The sequence below is a fragment of the Vicugna pacos genome, chromosome 5, assembly GCF_048564905.1.
Source record: "Vicugna pacos chromosome 5, VicPac4, whole genome shotgun sequence".
In the NCBI taxonomy this organism is placed as follows: domain Eukaryota; kingdom Metazoa; phylum Chordata; class Mammalia; order Artiodactyla; family Camelidae; genus Vicugna; species Vicugna pacos.
Window position 1 is genome coordinate 48,089,723 of NC_132991.1, and position 13,540 is coordinate 48,103,262.

At 45.0% G+C, this 13,540-nt stretch overlaps 1 long non-coding RNA gene across 1 annotated transcript in view; it reads left to right on the plus strand.

The window, feature by feature from the left end:
- Positions 1–6,941: 6,941 nt before the first annotated feature.
- LOC140696617 (uncharacterized) overlaps positions 6,942–13,540 on the plus strand; it is a 106,256-nt gene continuing 99,657 nt past the window's right edge. Inside the window, exon 1 of the long non-coding RNA XR_012073120.1 lies at positions 6,942–7,191. This is a non-coding gene — a long non-coding RNA (uncharacterized lncRNA). The remainder of the gene's footprint in view (positions 7,192–13,540) is intronic.

Here is a 13,540-nt window from a genome sequence, read left to right on the forward strand (position 1 = left end):
TTGGCAAAAGAATTACAACCTCAAGCTTGGACCAGCTGACTATAGATTAACTCTGTTTCTACAGCCAGTTTCTGTTGAGCCAGATTATCTGAAGGCAGCTCTTGGCTCATGTATACGATTAGCAGGGTTAAATAAAGATTGAATGACCCAGGATTCAGCTGTTTAGTTTTCAGTACACTTAAAATTTCCACCTAATCATTCCAACACACCTAACCTCGGAGGGAGCAGAGCATCTGGGACCTATTTTTGTACACACAATTTGGGGATTCGAGGGCCTGTGATGTGACCATCCTGTAGGAAGTGACTCAGGAGCTGTGAAAGTGAACGCTGCAGGATTATTTCACCCAGAATTCCCCTAGAATAGTGATCGTGAACTTAGTGCCATTATTATTAGTAGTATTTTAGTGTTTTAATTTTGCCTTTATTTTCAATGGATAGAGATTTCTAAGATAACAACTTGTTTAGTTTTGTTTTACCAGTACCCCCTCGGCCCCCCTTTTTATTCCCTAGTGGAAGTACGGGGTATTGAACCCAGGACCTGGTGCATGCTAATCAGGCGTTTTGCCGCTGAGCTATACCCTCCCCCTTGGTGCCATTATTAAACGTCTGTATTTCTCAGCCTTCATCCCCCATGGTAGAAAGAAGGGAACCAGGATCTGCCACTTGTCCAAAGCAAGAAACCAAGTGCCTGGCTAGAAGGGGTGAAACCTCTCAGCCGTCTGTGTCCGGCTTGCTGGTTGTTTCACTGCCTCCGCCTCGCCGTTTGGCTCCTGATATTCACAGAGAAAACCCGCTGGCCTTCCTCTGCAGTTGAGAGAGTCGTCTTAGCAGAGGGTGACCATTTTCTCCCATCAGACAATGACAGCATCCCTGCGAAAGCAAACGGAGACGCTCCCCTCGCCCCGCCCCCTCCCACGCCTGAGACCCGCTCCTGCGCGGCGGCTGGAAACGCCGCGGCCTCTGTGTAATGTTACTTGACTTATACACATTTTATTATGTTTGGCTGTTGGTGATATTTAGATGAAAATTATTTCCAGATTATAATAAAGGCTGCCCTCTATTAAAGGAGTGCATTTAGATCACTGACCATATTAAAATCCTCAAAATTGGGTACTACATATCAAAGCATCGAGGAAGCAGGGGTTTCAAAGGTTGGAGGGTGGGGGACGACACGGAGAAGCCAACAACCCACATGTAGAGTTCTTGGCTTAAAGGAACTGCTGAACCTTGGAAAAGATTTATACCGTTTTTATTCTGATGCCACAACATCACCAAAGATATAAACCAGTCATTGGCACTCTCTCAAAGAACACATCATTGTAACTCGTTATAACAATACTGCTGTGATATGTGCTCGTAATATTTATAAAGGCTAAGCTATGAAAGCAGTACATGCCAACTGTCAGCGGTGATGTATCATTTAAAAAAGAGAATGTACGGGACATAATGGTTTAAATGAACCCTGTAAAAATATGCTGCTCTGCTGAGCTCGCTTGGCCGTCTGGACCTCCAGTGTCAGGCACAGCGTTCCAGAATTCACTGCAGTGGCCTCTGGCACCTCTCTCCCCTTCTTGGAGCTCCACTGGCTATTTTCAGAAATTCTGCAGTGTTCATAGCAACCTCACCTGAACCTGGATCTGGCTACTTAGTGCCTAGCAGAGTGCTTTGCTGGCAATCGATGGATGGGGGCTGACTTGATGTTTATACAAAAGCCAAATACTTGTCAGCTAGTCAGAGGGGAGACGAATGGTTTTACTTCCTTGTGGAAAGAAAAGTGATTGAGGCCATCTTGAAGGGGTGGTCCCCAGGATCTGGCTGATGATTTGGCTCCTGACTTTGGGTCTGCTCTGTGAAGACGCTCAAGGAGCTTTTCAGAAACTGGGGTGATGTGATGAAGCAACAATACCCCAGTGAGACAGCTGCTGGACAGTTGCAACCACAGCTGCAACCACAGAGAAAGAAAGAGAAAGAATATAATGAACTCGGAAGGGAACTGTCCTCTAATGATGGAAGAACATGAAAAGACAGACACATTTCCTTCGACCAGTCTGTGTTAAAGGTTCCAAACAGATATGGACGTAGTTAAGAGCCAAACCATGGGGGAAATTCAGCTGAGCATTATTTGGAGCTACATATGCATTTATGAACACATGCATGCATGTGTGAATTATCTATTTAGCAAGCTCTATATTGGTTATTCCATAATGCAAGTTTATTTCTCAATACCCCTTCATTCTTTAAGTCATCCGTAGAAGTCTCGAGTTAAAAAAATGCTGGTATTTTGAAGAAGTGAGACTTAACTGATTTGGAGTCAATAAACATTTACAGTCAAAATACTTTACCCAGCTTTATAAACTCCTCATGATCCACAGAACCTTTCCTGCTCCACAAGTGCCAAATGGCCCAAAGTGTATGAATCACACAAATGAGATGCATGTACCCATGAGGGCAGGGGGAAAGGAGATGGAGGAAGGGGAGAAAACTAAAGAGCGGGGCCAGGAGGCCCAGGCCAGCAGGGTGGGGCTGTGGTCAGTGTGAGAACATGGGGGCAGGGGAGGGAAATTATAGGAGGGAGGTTGCCGACGTAGGGGGTCAGAATGCTCAGAGAGCACATTTCACAGGCTCGTTCTGGAAGGCTGAGCCTTGGTGTTAGCCCTGCGGGCTTCTGGCTGATCAGAATGCAATGACCTGGTAACCTTAGTTTCAGGAAGGTATCGTTCCACCACAAAATTCCTACAGAAATTCCCAGTCTTGCCAGAGGTCTCAGCAGGGAAGGAAGCTGGGCTCCATGCTTTGAGAACTTTGCAAGTTAAGATGTTGTCTGGGAATGTCCCATGTCTCTCTGGAGAAAGAAGGGCCCTGTTTCTCACGAAGCAATCATTTCTGGAAGCTGACTTGCTTTATCCATGCTCTATCAATCTGCCATCTTTTAGGAGAACTAAATCTAGTCCAAACATTTTTATAATGCTATTGGATAGTTTGAAACCAAGTCGTATTTTATCAAACCCACATTGTCATAGTTCCAACAGAGAGGCGAAAGGGCTGCCCCCAAACGTGAGGTTTAAAAAAAACCTGTGTTCTTCATTAGGCACAGACTTTAAATTTCACTGTTGGAACCTTCTCAGCTTTGGAAAATGTTAGGTGAAGTAGCCTTAATCACGGGCGTTCTCACAACTGTGAAAATTTGACGTGCATACTGAGAGATGTTCTTTCTGCAAAGCTGGATTTCTCTCTGTTGTCTTCAAATCCCCAAACTTAAACAACAATGAGAAGAGGACAAAATGTGGATAAAAGAATTAGATGTTCTGAAAATCAGCTACATCCTGCCAGGGTTTGGTACTGAACACCCAAGGATTCTAAACTCTGGGTGACGACTGTTTTCTAAGTGGAAGAAAATGGTTTCCTACTGAACAGCAAATCACCTTGCCCATAGGTTTCCTGGCTGACTTCCACCCTGGGTCTCAGAGGTGACAGTGTCTTCTCACGAAGGAGCATTAGTCATTTTAGTTGTGATCTCATGAAACAGTACATTATCAACATTTGAAATGCAAAATTTGGAAACAGATTTAGCTTTGAAAATTTGTATTTCACGTTCTTCATTCCACGACTGCATTGCATATTAAAATAAGGAAATTTCCTCTAAAAATTCCTAAACAGACATAACTTTTCTTCTAATCTTGGAGCTGGAAGATAACTTGATCCAACCCCCCAAACTTACAGCTGAAGAAAAGAAGACCAGGGAAAGACTAAGTGACTCGCTCATGCTCATATTTTAAAAAATGGCTTATTTTAGGAGTTAAAGGACTCATCTCCCAAAAGGAAATGAAATGAGCTTACCAAAGCACCTGTTCTGTTTCCTGTTGTACCCTCGAGGTGTGTTTAAAATTCAAAGCCAGTGTTTAAACCTGAGTGGCCACACTTCTAACTGCTTCTCCCCCTCTTCCAGACTAAGGCAGTAGGTTTTAGATGTTCTTGGAGACCTTTATTCCCAGTGTTACATTCAATCTTTCCCTGTTGGTGGGATCGACCGACGCGTCACAAGTCTGCAGGAACAGCCGGCAGTCAGACTGGCTGAAAGGGAGCAGAGGAAGGAGTGGCAAGGGGAAGAAGAGGCCATGGACCAAGGAAGTGGTTCTGAGTTGCCAGCTGGAAAAGAACCTGTGATTTTACCACTCTTCCCTGACCTTTACATCATAGAACCTCTTCTGGGATAGCCTGACCCTCCACAGAGAAGCCACTATGACTCCGAGGGACGTTTTGGCCCCTTTCTCCAGGAAGACTGGTGCATCTATTATCCTACTCGTTACACCTATAAACCGATTCTGTCTTCTATTGAAAGATCTGTTCAGTCTTCTGTCTCCCCCAGTAGCACCCAATGGCGGGGCTCCCCTGAAAGGCACGTGCCTCTCCTGGGGACGGGAACTTGTTGGGTTGCGTCTGTTTGTCTGTCTCTGCCCTCCCCTCCAGCTCTGTTCCCTCTCCCGCTCCCACTGCTCCCCATCTTTAAGCCGCCTTCACGCTCGCCCTCAGCAAGGCTTTGTTTGGGCTGTTCCCGCCCAGCGCGCTGTGTGCGCCCGCGGGGTGTCTGTCCCCGACCCCTCGGCCCGCGGGGGACCTGGCGGGACACGAGCTTTTCGAAGGCCAGAGATGCGGGGAGAGCGAGGCGTGCGGCCCCAGGCAGTGCGAACACCCGCCGAAAAGACTGACTGCGATTTCGATTGCCGAGATGCCGGCTACTCCCACTGCAAAGGGATGGACGACTCGTCGCGCGGGTCCCAGCAGCGGCCCCCACGGCCCCGGCCCGGGAGCACCCACACAAAGGCCGCTCTCCCAGCGCGCGGCGCGCCCCCTGGCGGCGAGTCTGCAGACAGCACCCGGGCGCGCCCGGCTTCCCAGGACCTCCCCGCAGCCGCGCGAGAACGCGGCCCGTGAGGCAGAGGCGGAGTCACGTGTCTGGGCCTTCCCGCTCGCGCCCTGCCAGCGTGTCCGCGTAGCCGGTCCTGCAATCCAGTCAGAAAAAAGGCCATTCACAAGCCCGGACATTTTCCTCCATGAAACAAAGAAGCAAGCGATCGTTCCCTGCGCTTATAGGGTGAGAAGGGGTTCAGAGTTCACGCTCCCGTCCGTGGGTATGGGCGCTGAGGATGGACAGTGTGTCAATATTGTGCTCCAGCTGGAAGCAGGCGCTCAAAGCAGAACCCTTGAAGAAAATTTTTCTGAAAATGTGTATGAATCTACTGGTTTGGGGGATGGCTCCTAGTTGTCAGAGTGGTCTGTGATAGCCACACTCACAGAAAGAACCCAAGAGGTCGTAAATGAAGATAAAAACAAAAGCAAAGACCTTACCATCCAATAGCCCCCGCGAAAATGCTGACCACTTACATCAACTCAAATGTGGAGTCCCCTCCTGACAAGGAAAGGGACGGCTCAGGGACCATTCAGAAGTTGGCCAGAGCCGAGTGTAAGCGTCTGTGTCTAGGGTATCTGATATGCCCCACGTAACCACAGGCAGAGGAAGAACAGAACCTCCATCTGAGGGGTTCTGGCTTGTGAAAATGACTCAACTTGTTTGGGGGGGGTGAACTTGAAAGTGTGCAGCCCAGATGTAAAGTTTAAGATCCATTCTGCCAGTCACAGCTGTGCTCTCCAAGTTGCCTTTGGATTGAGTGGGGCCACACCCACAGCTGCAGCCAAGCAGTGCTATTTGAAACTCCCCCAGGGCCAACTGCTGTGAAAAGAACAGTTTATTACACAAAATAAAACAAAATGCCAGCTCATCTTTACAGTTTCACGGTCTGCCTTGGGGAAAAGAAAAGGAGTTTTAGTTTTCACCCCTTGTGCACCAAGTGCATTGTCTTGAGGCCAGTTATGGAAAGCTCTGGAAAGTTCTTTGTTATGCTGTTGACTCAGTCTCTGACCATGGACCTAGCATTTAACTTGACCAGCCTCCACTTCTCTTTCTGGGAAATAGGAAGAATGATGCTTGCCATTTACCTCATGGGGTTGCTGTAAAGGGCTCTGGTGATGAGGCTAGCTAGATTCAAATGACATGCTTGATAAAATAATTTTCCTTCATCATTTTTAACAAAGAGAGCTAAGTTTGGGCCTATTGTTTGCCCCAATATTAACTTTAGAAAGCTTATGCAACTGGACTTAAGGTTTTCAAGAGCAGATTTTAAAAGAAAAAGTTGTACCCTGGAGGATTTTATAAAAATTTATAAAAATTCTAATGTTGAGACAAATATTAAAGTTTTTCTATTCTCAATATGATACAGACAAGAGACAGTGAAAGAATCTTGTCAAATGAAGCATCAGAACGATTGGACCAAAGATTAAGTTCTCTCCCCGTAATATTTACCACCTGCGTTAAATGCTGCTTATTTGATGTTAAGGGGAAAACAGCTCCCTTGTCACTTTATTATCTCTCCGGCCCCTGCTATACTGAATTAGACTCTTTGAACCTAGAAAAACAACTAATCTGCACTCTACAGAGGAGAATCCAGCCTGTGAGGGGGTTTGAGAGTGTTTCTCTGGTACTCAAACGTCTGAAAGAAACGTGAACTAATTTGGTCAACCAGATGTTTTGTCTACACAATACTAAGCATTAAAATGTTTCCCCTACATGTAGATACTCAGTGTCATATAGATGAAACACTTGGATGGATAAGTGAGGGGCTTTTTTTTTCATCTTTTGTTCAGATATGTATGATATACCGAAACAGGTGAAGAAGTATTCAGTTCAAGGTTCAAAGGTAGGAAACAAAGAACCAGAAGACCGAAAGTAAGTAAAATCAAGGACGAGGACCTCCACCAGCCTCTGCGGGATCATAGCCCTCTGGGTGCCCAAGCAGAGGGCACCTTTGTGTGAAGAAAAAGGTACAACTTCCTGATGACAGCAACTGCACTCCAGGGTGTGTGACCTGGCTGTCAGCATAGACTGCCTCCCTTCTCTCAGCTCGGAGCTGTTGTGCAGTGTGCTAACCATGCAACTGTACATGGTGGCCCTGGGAGGTCATTGAAAGGAGTCGGAGAAATGTTCTGTAAGAAAGTAAAAGTGGATATGAAGAAACAGAGATAGAGTTGTGCTTGGCTCACAGGTTTCCCCCATGAATGTACACGATCCAGAGGACACTTCTGCTAATGTCACTGTTTGGCCCAACCAGGAAAATATTCACCTTTTTATCCTAAAGTGTGAGTACCACCTATTTATTTATTTACTTACTTACTTGTTTATTTTTCTGTTATTTCTAAGTTAAGGAAAGGCTGATGGTTAATTCCAGTCATGTATTCACTGCCTTTTCTATTTGGTGCTGTGTCTGTCAAGTTTTCACTTCCCTGGAATTGTAGCTCTCCATCTCCCTCCCCACCCTACTCTCCCACAGATGCCTTTTAAAATGTTTGCTAGTTTAATTAGAGCATGAATTCATTTTGATTGATGAATTGATATGGCTTATTGGCATGAAGATTCTCCTTCTCTCCCAGCACTGTATGTGATAGAAATGGCTTGGAGAGGGTGACACCTGCTTTGATGCTGCAGACACTCCCTTTGATGTGGAAAGGCCTGCCATTCGGCTGTGATTCTCTAGTCCTTGGGGAGATGGTCGTTTTTCATTGCTGCCTCTGGAGTGGGGGGAGGTTGGTGGGGAACAGGAGGAGAGAGTGGTGTGGAAAATGATGGCAGAGAAACAACATAGCTAAGGATTTAATGTTTATATTTTATTGGACTGATTTTGAAATAGTCATTGTTCACACCCTGGACCCAGGAGGGAAGGAGACCTTGACTTTCTGCCATCCGTAGTAAGGCATTGTGAATTAGTGCAGCCAGTTGAGAATTTCCAACACCTCTTGCCAAAGAATTAAGCTGAAATTAGCACACAGTTGGTAACAATTTGATTTCTGGTTTCACTTTAATCAGTGAGGATTAATGGTTCAAATTTTTATTTCTAATCTTGCTTTAGCCTGACTAACAAAAGCTGTCACTTTCTTGAAAACTGCTAAATGAAGAGGGATTTATAAGCTCTCTGAGAGAATAAAAGCTAAAGTGCTAAGGCCCACTTTTCAGACCATAAAATTTTCAAATTCCCCCAATAGTCCCTCACATACTGCTGGAAGAGCTGACGGCTGCCGAGTTCAGTAATGTTAAGACTTGAGTGCATTCTTAATGGCTTCAAAACTCTAGATGAAATGCAATAATCTTCCTGGGGAAAATTAATATTATAGAACAGAGTCGGAAGTAGGATTTGAATTATGAATATAACATTGCCTAGCTTTATTTTTTTAAAACCCATTTTCCTTCTCCTGTTGCCCCCTGAACTAGACCTTTCTATGACCCTCCTCTGCCAATCCGTCCACAGCAAGGTTGTGAACCTGGTGTTCTGTCCCCACTCTACCAAAGTTTTCCCGAAGTGTCCCTTAAACAGTTTCTCACTGACTTCCACCCGCTGGAGACCCTCACTGCAGACTCTTATCTTTGGGGATAACCCTCTACTCCAGATTTTACCCAGTCTTATCGCCCCACTTCCCACCCCAACCGAGAGTTGTTACAAACCGTTATGCACTCATTTCTCACTTCTCTGTTTTGAGTGTCTTGAAGGCGGAGCCTGTGCCCTCACTTGCCGTTTGTCCTACTGTGCCCCATGCCTTGTGCCTGAAGCTGTACTCAAGTCACAGTTCCAGGGGGTGCAGTGGTGGGGGTGTTGGGGAGGGGATTTGAGCATCACATGAGAAGTAGGACCAGATGATTGTCAAAGTCCCTTTCACTCCCCAGTTGTATGATTCTGCAGCCTCACCAGAAGGGGCAACTGGCTTCCTCACCCTTTTCTTCTAGTTTGATCAAAAATAGCATATGAAACTTTTCTCCAAGGCTTAATAATCTTTGGATAAATACAATCCTCAGCAACTGGGTGGCTCTCAAAGATTATCCTGCAGAATGAATGCCTCATTCAACAGGGGACAGGTAATAGGAGGAAATTCTCCAAAGCTCAGATGTAAGAACCATCAACACTCACAATTCTTTGTTTTCTCCAATCATATTAATGCTAAGTTCCCTCTTATCAAAGCAAATTCCACATCCATTATTTTGGGGGCTCCCTTTGTTTCCAATGAATTAACAATCCCAGAATTTAAGTGGTGCCAGGAAAACTTGAAACGCTGTGGTCCTAGCTCATGGTGGCCTTAATCTTTACCGTGAACCTTCTGCTAAATGAGATGCTATTCAGCATTGCCAGGCAGTGCTTGTCGGTGCAGCCCACAGAGCTGTTTTCACAGCTTCCCCTCACCCACTTCAGACTGGCCATGGGGCACCCTGCCAATTCTCAAGGTCATGATTCTTACCATCCATCCACTGCCCAGTTTCCCTGTGGCAGTGGGACATGGCTACACCACTTGAGGGACTTGTCACACCCTCTGTTTCTCATTCTGCTTTGGGGGAATCCTTCTGCGCTTGGGATTGGGCCATGTCTCCTTGCTCTACCCCCTGGGCCCTTCCCATCTTGGACCACTTAACTCCAAGCCGCAGTGAGTCGTATGTGTTGCCCTGGGCTTCACAGTGGGGACGTGGAATGGAGGGGCACCTGTGGGAGGAAGAAGGGAGAGCACCGATCACAAAGGCCTTTCACCCTGGCTGTACACTGAAATCACTTGGAAAACTGTTTTTAAAAAATACTGACTCCTGGGATCCATCCCTGGAGATTCTGATTTAATTGGTCTAGGGTGCGGTCTGGGGATCGGGATATTCCAGATGCACAGCTAGGTTGGAGCTAACTATATTATATTATTCTGAACTGATCACAGTACCCTACCTGCCCTAGAATCATGCCGGCTCAGCTGAACCTTGGCCTGATGGCACAGCAGGCACAGGAGGATGGACCTGCCTGTAGAAACTCCTGGTGGCATCTGCCACAGGGATGCTCTTGGGTGTCAGCCTGCATCCTCTTCACGAGAAGCCATGGAAAAATGCTTCCAGGTCTCAGCTCCAGGAAGTGTGATTCTCCTGAATGTCTGATTTGTTTTGGTGTTGTTGACATGCTGAATCTTATGAATGACTGTTTTCCTTTTTATTTTGACTCCTAAGAAGCTTAGGAGCAACTCTCTGTGAGTGTATGGTTCACATTTCTCTCTGCTAATACCACTCTTGGAGTTAGTATTTTCTCATCTAAAACTTTTTATTGAGGTTACTTCAATTTTTAAAAGTACATTCCTATTATATTTCTGTAAGCCACGTCAAAGCTTGGTAGAAACGAGGCAGAGGATTAAAATAAATAAAATTAAAAATTTAAAAATGCCCAAACTTCTCACCATCACCCAAGCAAAACCCTCGCATCCTAGTCCCAATATTGCCAAGGTTTGAATTTTAAAAGTTTTATTTCTTTTCCTTATCAAGAGTGCCCTTGAAATTTATTTTAATCTGATTTCATCTGTATAAAAATGTTGTCAGTCGGAACTTGGGTGATGGTATCCCAAAGATTCATTGTTCCTGGGTCCCCAACCCTCAAAGGATGGCCTCGGTTCTTCATGGGGGCACTTTGCTTCTGGAATTTAAAGAGATTACGATTTAGAGAATTAGACATTCATAACAGAGCCACTCAGCAGATATCGTAACAGGTATTGTTAGAGAATGATTGTGTTTGTATTTTTGCCTCCTCTAGTTTCTTCCTGGGTTTATTGTTTCAAGGAGTTGTTTATAATTAAAAGGAAAGCAGCTGCTGTAGTAGTTCACTGTGAGACAAAGAACCAGAAAGCAGTCCTCATTTCATTCCATTTCATTTTATTTTATTTCATGGCACAAAGACAGCACTTAAGCTTTGGTTTCCACTGTTGTCCAGTATCAGTTATTTGTTTCCCAGACATGCTCTAGATAGCTGCAACCCATTTGCAAGTCACTTATTTTGTGCATTATGGCCTGATGTCTGGCACAGTGTTTCCAAGTTGCCTATTATCATAAAAGTTAAGAACTCTGACAGAGATATTAGGAATCATAATGATACAATATTTATGAGGCAAACTACCAAGTAATATCTAGTGATGGAAAAAGAGCCAGCAAGCACTTTCAAAAGAAGTTTGCTGTTAGTCAGCCATTGTTAACTTGCGCAGAGTTGGCGACAAGTCAGATGGCCAGGATTAATTTCTCAGCACTTGCTGTGTGTCTCTGGGGAACACACTTAACCTTTCTGGATTCCAGAGCCCAAAGGGATAGTTTAAATGACATGGGCATTTTAAGTTTGCTTAGTATTCTGAATTAAAAAGGGTAAATTAATGACAAATGGTAGATTCTTCTGCTAATAAGAATATGGCCTAGAGAGGAGGTAGCCTTCCTTGAGCAGTTCGCAAGATCCTTTGCTTCTCTTCCTTCTTTTTAAAAACATTGACAAGTAAAAAGGGACAGGTCTGGACAGAAGGAGGGCATGGATTCCATCCTTTTTCCTCTCAACTTTCCCACCTCTCAGTTACCACCATTTATATGTGTTTTTTATGGGGAGCACTAGGGGTGACAGATTTGATTCCAATGCCCCCCGCACCCCCGTCCGTTCTTTCTCTTTCCTTCTTTCTCTTTTTCTGTCTTTCTTTCTCTCTCTCTCTTTCTCTCTTTCCTTCTTTCTATCATGGAAGATCCTGTAGAGAATAAATTGAAATAGTAAACTTTGGCCTTCAAGGTGTGAAATCATGTCATGAAAACTGTTATTAGTCTCCAGACTGTAGCATTGACCATGGCCTTTGGGTAAGTTTGATTCCTAGTTTTCAGGGCAAGGACTGTCTCTTGCAAAATTTTGCCCATCCCTGTCATCCTCTCTGGTCAGCAGCAATATTTGTTCTGAGTATTGCTGCTTCCCATTGCCTCAGAGTTCTGTCAAGAGGAAAAATGATAATTGTTAACAACTGAAGTTATTGCATTTTTGTGACACTAGTGAAATGATGGCAGTATGATCAAAACTAAGAAGGGAAAGAGATACTTTACAATCAGAGATCCCACCCAGCTCCACACACCATTTTTCAATTGCAGTGTGATGTCCTTGTAGAAATTTGGTGGCAAAATCTCTGTAAGATTTTTCTGTTGCATTTTTTTCCCCACTGTGTGCTCAGGGAATGTGGGGACACTTCAACTTAAGTGAAAGGACTCCTCTGCTCAGGCTCCATCCTCGTGCCCCTCCTCTTGCCCAGCGCTGCAGGACGGACAATTTGTAAACATGCTTCATCCATGTCCTCCTTGTCACTGATAGGTTAATTCCGTCTTGGGGCACCTGTTACTCTGCTGGGCACTGAGACAAGCTGCAGGACCCGTACACCCTAGGTTACTTCTGGACACACAGGACCAGAATGGGGACAGGATGGCTATTCTGCTTCCCTGGCTTCATCAGGAAGCATGCTATACAGTGTGAGGTTTGAAGTGCTCTCTGAAAGAACTCAGGGCATGGATTAGTTACCACAGATTGGGGAGTTATACCACAGCTGGAAGGGGTCAAATGTTTTCTCTTCTGCAGATGTTGGCGCAGGGTGTGGCCTAGACACCTCTGATGGGGAATGAGAACAGCAGTAACCAACAGTCATATCTTGAAACCCACAGACTCTTTTGATTTATCTTGAACACGTTAGGGATTTTTAGGTATGAAGCATTGCCCTTTCTAGAGCCGACAATGTCCCCAGCCACGAGTGCCTCCGGAGCATCTGAATCTATTTCCCAAGCACCATTGCATGGTAGTTATGAACGTGGGCTCAGAGCCAGATGTCACAAATGTGAATCTTGGAACTGGGAGGTGGGGGTTCAAACTATGTGGTGAAAGAGTGAGGGAGGACTAGCTCCCCAAGGGAAAAATGAAGTGTCCCAGAGAGAAAGGAGTAGCAGCTCTGAAGTAAGTTAGACCAGCCCTCCCACATTTTAGTGCTGTGGACTTGACTGCATCATACAGCCTCTGTACACTTCAGCCGCTAAACAGGGTTAATAGATCTTTTGGTGTGTGTTCTTGAGAGGACTCAATGAGACTAAGTTGTAAAAATGTGTATGAAGTATCTGGGACATAGCAGGCTCATTAAAAGGAATTAATAATAATTTCCACCTAGTGTATCAATTGCTCTCTCTTTGTGTTAGACATTCTCTAAGGTTCTTTGGACTTGGTTACTCTTTTCATGGTTCCCTTAGCCCCTGAGATTTCCTAAGCTCAACATAAAGAATCCCTCCAGTTATAGCTGTTGAATCTGGCCTTCTGTATCCCCTGGGAATGAAACTCTTTTTTTGTATGTGTTTATTGTGGTGGTTATGATTATTAATTTGCCATCAAAAGAAAGTATCCTTAATCAGTTAGTTTCAGCATCTCATCTCACACATTTCCAAATCAAAGCCCTGCAATGCACAACTCAGCCTGCTGGTGAGGCAGGCTTTTGAGTTTAGTTTGTGTAGCTCATGCAAAAAAATGTTCCCTGTGACCTGCCTCCCTAATAATCCTTGAGGGTTGAACTTCTGCTCAGATAGTTACATCTGGTTCTGTAGTTAACAAATGGGTCAGAAGGAAAAGAAGGAGTGGAAAAATCCATTCACCACCCACCACCC